The following is a 7,907-nucleotide window of genomic DNA, read 5'->3' as shown; positions in this document are numbered from 1 at the left end:
ATGTGTGGGTGAGAGAGGGGCAGACAGAGACTGAGGGAGAGAGAAGGTGAGAGAGCATCTAACAGACATCTGTTAAGCATCTGGAAAGTTAAGAGGCATCGGCCCACCCCGATATAGAGATCTTTGTCAAAGGAGTCAGCTTTCTGGTCTGTCCTACAGAAGTGCCAAAGCATTATTCTGAGCCTGGGTAATACAAGCTCGGGTAGTTCTGAGCTTGGAAAATTGGGGAGGGAACTTGATTCTGAAGTGAGGGTTTACCAAACCGGGATGATGGGCTGGGGAAAGTTCATACTCTACAGGGACAGTAAGCCTAAGGGTGGGAGAATGAGCAAGGATGGGCATTCAACAAGGACTTATAAAGGATTTAATTTCTAGTGATCTTTCCCTTTGGACTGAGTATAATCAGCCTGAATTTTGCCCCTCCTAAGCCTAAATTCCCTTTAGAAATTCCAGAGTTTCACACCATCTTCAGTGTCTTTGTTTCTCCCTAAGCACTTATTACCAATTGTCATTATTTTGCTTATATTTTAGTTATTTATTTTTTAACTGTCTTCCCAATAGACTATCAGCTCCAAGAAAGATCATCATTTTTATCATTTTATCCCTAGAATCTAACTTAGTAGGCACTTGATAAACATTGTTGACAGTGGAGACTCAACTCCACTCTCCTGTTTCTTTGGTTTTCAGTGAATGATATTTTCATTATTCAAATGCTCATGGAAGGCTTAACTACCATGTGGCTAGGTCCTGTGGGGGCACAGCAATATGAAGATGTATTTAACAGTCACATATCACTTAATGACAGAAATGTGTTCTGAAAAGTACATCACTAAACAATTTTGTCATTGTACAAACATCATGGGAACGTACTTACATACACCTAGATGGTATAGCCTACCTAGGTTATGTGCTGGAGCCTATAAACCCATTTGCTTCAGGCTGTAAACCCATATAGTAGGTTATACTGAAGGTTTCTGTAACACCATGTTGAGTATCTGTGCATCTAAACATAGAAAGGGTACAGTAAAAATGCAGCGTTGTAATCATATGGAGTACTGTCGTATATGTGGTCCATTACTCACCAAAATGTTTCATGGCACAAGACTGTACAGGTTTCCTGAATTAAATGAGGGCCAAGGGGACAGATGGACAAGCAGGTAAACAATGGTTAACACACAGAAAGAGGGAATCTATCTCTCTTAGAATGAGTCAAGGAAGGTTTTATAGAAAGGGAGGTATTGGAGTTGTACTTTGAAATCTACACAGAAGAAGAATCATATAGGCGCAATGGAATGGGTTGTGTTTAGAGCCTGACAGTTGGGCATGAAATGAGCATAGACACTGGTGGGAACTGAGGAAGGACAGATGGACAGGAGCAGGGAAACTTAGAACTTCCCTGTTGTAATAAAGACTCTGGGGTTTAAATCTTACAGATGAAGCATCTTTGAAGAATAAAACATGTGGGGAGAAATGATTAGTTTTTCCAACTAGAAGGCTATAGCCCAGACAAGAGATAGTAAGGGCTTGAGCAATGGATAGGCATGAACCAATCTGGCATATTTTCAGGAATAAACACCCATATAATTTTATGGCTGGATCTGTTAGGGTTCCATTGCAGAAAGCAAAATCTACTCTGGCTAGTTTAAGCAGAAAGGATTTTTTTTTAAGAGTGTTTAAATGGCTAAAAGAATGTTTGAAGGGGTTAAAGAATCAGATTCTAGGCTGTACTTCCAGAAATAAATCTCAATGTCACACCACAGACCTGGTCTGCCAAGGGAATTTCTTCTTTTTGTGCGAGCATAAAAACTATATCATCAGTCGGGAAGTTGCTAGAACAACCAAGTTCACGTTGTCTGTTTTAATGTGCCCCCAGCAAACTGGGTGCTTTGTGTCCTTGTCTCCTTTCAAAACTCAGCTCTGAACCAAGCTTCACATGAAATTATCTGTTTAGTGGGAACTAAATTACAATCAGATCTAGCTTCAAGGGCATTTGGGCAATGTCATCATTTAGTTTGCAAGGTTTTTAAGTAAAGGAAAACACACTAGAAAGAAATTCCAATAGATATTGAGCGTGCACATGTTCACCATTATATCCACTGTAGAAGATTATTAAATGTAGGGGTTAAGAATGAGGATTTAAGAATTTTCTGGCTCACCTTAGGTAACTGAGATACTAATAAGTGCGTCAGAAAGTAGAAGAAGGAGAAAAGCAGCTCTATCATTCATTTTTGGATATGCTGGGTTTAAGGGGCCTTCAGGTCATACAGGTGGAGATTCCCAACAGGCAGTTGGATAGACTGTCCACAGAAGGCAAACACTGGAGGACATCTTTTCCTGGGACAGATGGAATAGATAGAATTAGGGAATGAATAAGCTCCTTCAAATAGATCATCATAGTAAAAACAAAGGAGAATCAATGATGGCACCTAAAGCACACCATTATTAAAGCAGAGTATTAGGGAGGAGTCCACAGCACAGATTTTAAATTGGTGTAACGGGGGGAAAATAAAAAGAGTGTTATTTCTGACATCAAGGTATGAGAGAATGGAAGAAATAAAGTCATCAATGTCAAGTGCTGAGAAGATGTTAAGGACTAGAAACGCAAAGATGTTTGTAATCAATTTTAGAACTATTTTGGTGAAATGGTGGGTAGAAAAATTATTCAGTGAATTGAGGGGTGATTTGGCAGTGAAGAGATAATATGTATAACAGCCAATTTCAAAGAGTTTGACTCTGAATGGCATTGGAGCCGTGTAGAAAAGAAGGAAATTGAGAATAAAGAGTATTTTTTGTTTAGACTATTTTTTTTTAAGATAGGAGGGATTTAAGCAGATTTATAGGCTGAAAAGATGAACCCAGCAGAGAGGGAAATCTTGAGGATTCAGGAAAACACAGGGGATTCTATGCAGCAAAATTCCAGAAGAGACAGTTTGGTGGACAGAAAAATACAAAGACGTCCACATCATAATCTTCAGAATCTGAGAACATGTTACATAGTACCTTACACAGAAAAAGAGACCTCGAGAATGGTAAGAAGATAAATTTGTGTTGTTTTAGGGCCTTAAATTTGTAGTAATTTATTACAGAAACAGTGGGAAACTTATACAGGCAGGATAGTTGAATTCAAAACAAATATAGGAATTAGCTCTAAGACAGCAGGAGAAGAGATATTGTTCACAGGAAAAAGAGGAAAGAAACCAAAGATAGGTTGAGTTGAGGATACCCTTGTAGGTGTATGGTGCATATTCCACACAGAGCAGGACAAGATTAGAGGCAGGGAAGATGAGTTTTTTAAATGAAGTTAGGGACATGTAATAAGGATCTATTTTCTTAGTAAAATAATAGGTTAGATTATTTTCTGAGAGAGAAAAAACTATGAATGTAATGAGAAATAGGAATACTTATCATGGGAAATCATAGACAGCCAAGGTGAGATTTCCAAGTAGCATTGAGGTAACAGATGAGTATTGAAACAAATAATAATAATATCTTCAATCCTTTACATTCATGCAATTCTCTTAAGCAATTTTCAGCAGTTGTAAAAACGGGAAATTATATGATTGAGGTAGCATTTATGGTATGTAGATGGAGGATAATGAACAGTCTGGAGATTGGGTTACTGGTAAAGGTATCTGAGTGATATCCAATGGGGTATGACCTAACAAAACAAAAATTGATCAAGAGGGGACCTAGACAGAATAATAACAGTCATGGGAAATAAAGTTCCAATAAAATATGGGACTGGCTGGTGTACCTGTAACATGAGAATGAAATGGGGATGGAATATAGTGGAAGACATTGCTGGGGTTTGCAGCAGCCATGTACTGGTCTGATTCTTTGTTTGTTTTTTGTTTTTGTTTTTGTTTTTCTTTCCTAACAGAGATTCAATTTTCCTCAGGTACTTTTTTCTTTGTTCAGATAGTCTGCGAAAATTGAATCCCTACTCACCCACGAGGGTCAAAACATGATTGGCTAACTCACTGTTCTCAGACTTTCGTGTACATCAGAATTACCTTGAGGGTTTATTGAAACATAAAATACAGTGTCCACTCCTGGCATTTCTCATTCACTGGGTCTTGGGTAAGGCTTGAGAATATGCATTTCTAACAAGTTTCCAGGTGATGCTAATGCTGTTTATCTGGGAGAGGCGCTTTGAAATAGACTGGGATAAGCCAATCATGGCGGTTGCATTCCCCTTGTCAGGTTAGCCCCAGCCTTGTGACTAAATGCTGGCCAGTGGTAACCTTGGGGAAGCCTCATATCAAACTTCCTAGATGTCTTTTCTCACCTACGATATGGAACCAAATGGAAGGAAAGAGATTCTTATTTTTAGTAGACAAGTTTACTCATGAGGACCCTAGGATGGCCCCCGCCATTGTGGTAATGAAGAGAGGCGTTGTCAAAACCCTGAGGACAGTGAGTACTGGGTTAGACCCCCAGCACTGGTACTTGGTAACCTCTTCGAGCTGATGAATTAACTGATCCTCAAACCACATTTCCTCTGGGCTTGTGCTTTGTGAGACAATAAATCTATGCATGTTTAGACTCCTTTTAGCTGGATTGTCTGTTACATGGAACAGAATGTTATCTCATTGATGCAAATATTTTATCTACTTGATGAACAGATAATTTAAAGGAATAGTATCCATTGACTGATACAGATGTGGGAGAAAATTTGTTGCCAGTGACAGTAATAATCTTTCAAATATGTAATCTGAAGATATGTATTAAAATATAGAAATGTATAAAAATTTTAATATCATCTAATTCCAGTAAGGTTAGCCCACATCACGAAATCCCAAAACTATAGATGTTGGCATGGATGTGGATAAAAGGGAATACTTCTTTACTGCTGATGGGAATACAAACTAATATGTTCCTTTGGAAAGAAGTTTGGAGATCACTTAGGGATCTAAAATAGACCTACCATCAATCCTATAATTCCTCTACTAGGTATATATCCAGAAAATCAAAAATCACTTTATAACAAAGATATTTGCGCCAGAATGATTATTGCAGCTCAATTCATAATTGCTAAGTCATAGAAGAAGCCCAAGTGCCCAACAATCCATGAATGGATTAATAAATTATGGTATATGTACACCATAAAATATGCAGCCTTAAAAAAAGATGGAGACTTTACCTCTTTTATGTTTACATGGATGGAGCTGGAACATATTCTTTTTTTTTTTTTTTTTTCACATGAAAAGTCTTTATTAATCCTCTTGTGAAAAATCTATACAATGGCTGCAGATAACATCACTGGAGAATCTTTACTCCTTCGCCTTTTTGCCAGCACCAACATTAGCCTTTGCGGTGCCCCTGACTTTCTTCATTCTGTTCTTGCGTTCCTTTCGCTGCTTTCTTGATGTCTTTTTCTTCTCATACAGGCCATGCCTTGCAAGTCTATGTTTGGGTTCATTTTTCTTTGCATAATCCAAGGAATCGTAAATCATGCCAAAGCCCGTTGTCTTCCCACCACCAAAGTGAGTTCTGAATCCAAATACAAAGATGACATCAGGTGTGGTCTTGTACATTTTGGCTAGTTTTTCTCTAATTTCTGTCTTTGGTACTGTTGCCTTCCCAGTGTGAAGGACATCAATGACCATTTGTTTCCTCTGAAGTAGCCGGTTAGTCATGAACTTTCTGGTCCGGATAGTTACTGTGTCGTTCATGATGGCGGGCGATCGTCGGGCAGCCAGGGAGGAAGAGCGGAACATATTCTTCTTAGAAAAGTATCTCAAGAACAGAAGAAAAAGTATCCAATATACTTAGCAATATTATGAAACCAATATGTAAGCACCCACACTTCCATATGAAAGCTATAACCCAACTACAGCCCAAGATGAAGGGGAAAGAGGAGGGGAAGGGAAGGGGGGAGGATGGAGGGAGGGAGGGTAATTGGTGGGACCACACCTATGATGCATTTTACAAGGGTACATGTCAAATCTACTAAGTGTAGAGTATAAATGTCTTTACACAATAATTAAGAAAGTGTAGTGAAGGCTATGTTAACCAGTTTGATGAACATATTTCAAATTGTATATAAAACCAGTACATTGTACCCCACAAATGCATTAATGTATACAGCTTTGATTTAATAAAAAAATTTAATGCAGAAGTTTTATTCTCTGAAATTTATCTCATGTAAGTAAAAGTACTCTTATGAAAATTACATAATAAAGATATTTATTATAATGTTATGAAATCTAAAACAAAAAGAAGCAACTTGGATATACTTCAATAGGGGAATATTGAATCAATCATGATATAGTTATTAAACAATTTAAAATATTTTAATTTTTTAAAAATGAGTTAAATTCATATCTTTTGACCTGGGGACACCCCCCATAATGGGTTAATTTGCAGAGAGATGTATATATTAAAAATAATAATTTTATAAAAATAATAAATCCCAAAACTTTATGTATTTGTCTATACAATATAAGAGCATGAAAGAAGATGTGGAAAGATAAACAATAAGCTATTAACACTGATTTGTGCAAAGAACATACGTGAGAAAGAAATAGGCTAGGAAAGTTAAAAAAAAAAAATCTGGCTGAACACAGTGGTTCATACCTAAAGTCCCAACACTTTGAGAGGCTGAGGTGGGAGGATCACTGGAAGCCTGGGGTTCAAGATCAGCCAAGGCCACATTGCAATACCCCATCTCTTAAAAAAAAAAAAAAGTAGCCAGATGTGATGATTCAGACCTTGCAGTCCCAGCTACTTGGGAGGCTGAGGCGGGAGTATCACTTGAGCCCAGGAGTTCAGAGCTGTGGAGAGCTGTGATCAGACAACTTCACTCCAGCCTAGGCAACAAGCAAGACCCTGTCTCAGAAAAACAATCACCAAAACAAAAGTCTTCTGACACAATACTCACTGACAGGTACACCTTACAGAACTCTATTGATAGTGTTGTAAATGTGTAAAACTTGATGATGCACATGGACAAGGAGGAGAGCATGCCAGGGGAAAAGTAAAGAGTTTGTTCAATTAGGTAATGAGATATATAACACCTTTATTCTGGATTTCAATTATGTTAAGTGGTTTGCATTAAAGTCACATTAAAAATGTGGAATGTTGAAATTAAAAGTGCCGTTGGCAAGGCTGAAGGAATCATGGTTGTTAAGGACTGGAGTAGTGGAGTGAAAGTGAAAGTCCCTGGAGGTGAAGAGACCAAAGACCTTTACATCTTTTGCAGAGATGTCACCAGGGAAAATACAGGCCTTGGGACAGGATGGATAACCTCAGCCAAAGTCCGCAATGAAAGACAGCGTCTGAGAGAGTGGTGAATGGCAGAGAAGAGGAAAGAAACATGATGACCTGAACCTAAACTGGGAAGAATTGAGCAAGAAATTGGGAGACTTTGATGAAGGCAACATGGTGCAATGGCTTTTTGAAATGGCCCCAAATGCTGTTGCCTGCCCCTCCCCTGCCTCCCCAATGCCTTATTTCCATATCTGAGGGAAGCTTCAGCTCTGGCTGCTTCAGCCTCTGCCCAGCTGCTCCCGGATTCCAGAGCCCTCTCCTTTCTTCTTGGCATCACCCATTCTTCAGGGTCAACCAGGAGGTTTTTGTTTGTTTTCATGACTTCTTTGAAGTTCTGACTCCAAGAAAGAACTTCCATGTATGAACTCCTAATAAAATTTGGCACTTCATCACAGATTGTCATTTTTACTCTTCAATGGTTCGCTGTCTGTAAATCTTATTTCATAATAGCAGCATCAAAACTTCATCATTCTCGTCCAGCTTTCTACCCTGTCAAGCCCCCAATCTATTCTCCTCTTTCATGTCATGGAGAAAATAGAAGGCATCAGTTGGAAAATTCCTTACATTTCTCCCTCCCTCCTCACAATTCTCCTTCATGTCTTCTCATCAAGGCAGAGGAGGTGTCCCTCCACATG

The 7,907-nt window shown here is 38.6% G+C and overlaps 1 pseudogene across 1 annotated transcript; it reads right to left on the bottom strand.

Annotated features, from left to right (window-relative positions):
• Positions 1–5,207: 5,207 nt before the first annotated feature.
• Positions 5,208–5,708, bottom strand: LOC100945823 (annotated as a pseudogene). The gene has a single exon (XR_001161375.1). The product of XR_001161375.1 is annotated as a 40S ribosomal protein S24 pseudogene (transcript).
• Positions 5,709–7,907: the final 2,199 nt, after the last annotated feature.

Source organism: Otolemur garnettii, unplaced genomic scaffold (assembly GCF_000181295.1).
Source record: "Otolemur garnettii isolate 467f Iridium unplaced genomic scaffold, OtoGar3 scaffold00002, whole genome shotgun sequence".
NCBI lineage: Eukaryota > Metazoa > Chordata > Mammalia > Primates > Galagidae > Otolemur > Otolemur garnettii.
The sequence above is the reverse complement of the archived record's forward strand: the minus strand, read 5'-3'. Positions and strand labels throughout refer to the sequence as shown.